Source organism: Oryzias melastigma, linkage group LG16, assembly GCF_002922805.2.
Source record: "Oryzias melastigma strain HK-1 linkage group LG16, ASM292280v2, whole genome shotgun sequence".
NCBI classification, from domain to species: domain Eukaryota; kingdom Metazoa; phylum Chordata; class Actinopteri; order Beloniformes; family Adrianichthyidae; genus Oryzias; species Oryzias melastigma.
The window spans coordinates 18,665,546-18,667,878 of NC_050527.1; positions in this window are offsets into that span (position 1 = coordinate 18,665,546).

Below are 2,333 nucleotides of genomic sequence, written 5' to 3' on the forward strand. Positions count from 1 at the left end.
TATCACTATTGTTATTTAATTTCTCTATTGTTGTTTTTATGGCATGTTTAAAATAAACAGACAAACACTGTATTTGGACATATGTGTTTGTTTTTTCTTGTACAATAAGGTCTCTATTTTCTCTCTTGGAGTTTTAACGCGCTAAATGCATCAGCAGTAAATTTGAGGATGAAACAGATCCCCGCACATGAACAGTGGGCCTGTCCTGTACTCTCTTCTCACTTTAATGCTTTCTTTAGCAGATCTTCTTCTCATTTTCCTAGAGGAGATTCTGGGAAAAACTAACGCTTGAAGCAGATGAATTCATTCATTTACTGAAATGTCAAAATGTACTGAATGACATGACAGCTGCAACAGAATGCTGTGTGTACTGTAGCTGCAGGGGAATTCTGTCTAATGGTGCAAAACAGCACATATGGTGTTTGGGTCTGCACATGTGCGATATCACTGAATAAGTGTGGGGGTGTGTGGGTGTGTGTGTGAATGTGTATGTATTCAAAAGTCTAGACCACTTATTTTTCCTAAATCCTATCTCTACCTTAACTGTAAAACCAAAAGGTTCTGGCTTATTCAGTTTCCTGGGCTGGGAAACCTTAGAAATGAGGTTCATCCTAAAGACTGTTTCCCAAGTTTGCAGTGAAAATATATCTAATGTGAAAAAATGGAGGTCAATCTGATTCAAAAGTCTCATCTTGCACTAGTGGAAGGTAAAAGTAAACTTTAAATTAACTTTAACCTCTTGTGGATTCCTGGGACATACATTTTCAGTTTTCACACACTAGATCTGCTTTCCTTCAGTTGCCATGTGCTGACGCCACAAACCTTCTGAACATCAAATAATCTGCCACTTTTTTTAATCTAATAATACTGAATAGTAGCTGTATCTTCAAATATTTTATCCACGCTTGAAGTTGTATCTGTAATACAGTTTTGTTTCTCCTAACAATTACACCCAAGCTTGTGTTGAGAAACTACGTTTACATAACCTTTCAAAAAAAAAAGTAATAATTTTATGGAAAAGTATATTTCTATGATTCCATAAAAAACACACTTTCATATAATGTAGATTTGGTGTCCACTGTTTAATTGATTTCACATATATATTGATTTTTTACATAAATTGTGGCTCCAGTTTATAAAATCCACAAAAACAGGATTTTTAAAAAAAAATTAAAAGCCTGATGTTTTCTAATGTATTCACGTGTGACCAGCTCAGAAAGTGATGGAAATTATTGTTGGCTAGATGTAATACGTGCTGCATTGCCCGCTTGTATTTTAAGTGTGTCCAAGCTGCACTTATTTAGAATCAAACTTTAAGTTAAACTTTTTGAGTATATTATACTGTTCATTCTTCACCATAAAGAACCTTAAAGTGGTATTTTGATCCATTCACACATTTCTGATTAACCCTATAAAAACCTACACTTTCAGCAGCAGCTCCTCCCATCACAATCTGATGTCACAGAGTGAGACCGCCCCTTTCAGGAAGAGTGTGCTCTTTCAGTTCCGCCCCCACACACCATAAACACACCATAAACACACCAACTTTCTCCAAAGACCTTACGGTGATCATCAGCAAAGTGTTATAATTTTAGCATTAACTCTGAGAAGAAGTGCTTCTTGTGTTTGATCTGCAGAGAAATCAACGGCTCGTAAGACAGTGTCTTTTAAATGGAGAAAATGTTTTTTAGGCTGTGAGAGATTTAGGAGTGTGTTCAAAAGAAGAGCCTGCTCACCAGAAATGGGTGGATTTTTTTCTTCAGAAGCGGGACAGACCAGCCAGAAACTTTTGTCTATGTCACAGATGATTAACCTTGGTCTGTATAAAAGTGGATTAAACTTCAGAGCCGGCACCATTCCTACGATCAAACCTGATTCAGAGGACAGACGGATAAGTCAGTGTTTCCCAACCCTGGTCCTCGGGGCACACTGTCCTGCATGTTTTCCATGTTGCCCTGCTTATGCACACCTGATTCAGCTCATCATCAGCCTCAGCAGAAGCCTGACAATGACGGTCATCAAACGCAGGTGTGCTTGAGCAGGGTTAGATTAAAAAAATGCTGGCCAGTGTGCCCTAAGGACCAGGGTTGGGAAACACTGAGATAAGTAAATTAGACAACTAGCTGAAATGATGCAGTATAAGCAAATAATGCCAGAGCTAATGCTACATTTCCAGACATGCTGCTCCTCGCATAAAGACACAACCACCTATAAAAGCGGACAGCAGCACCACAATTATTAGTTCTGTAATGAAAAGGAAAGAATCTTCTCTTAGCTTTTAGCCTTCGGAAACGTCCTGCAGACGACTTTGGGGTCGCTGCGGTTCCTCGTGT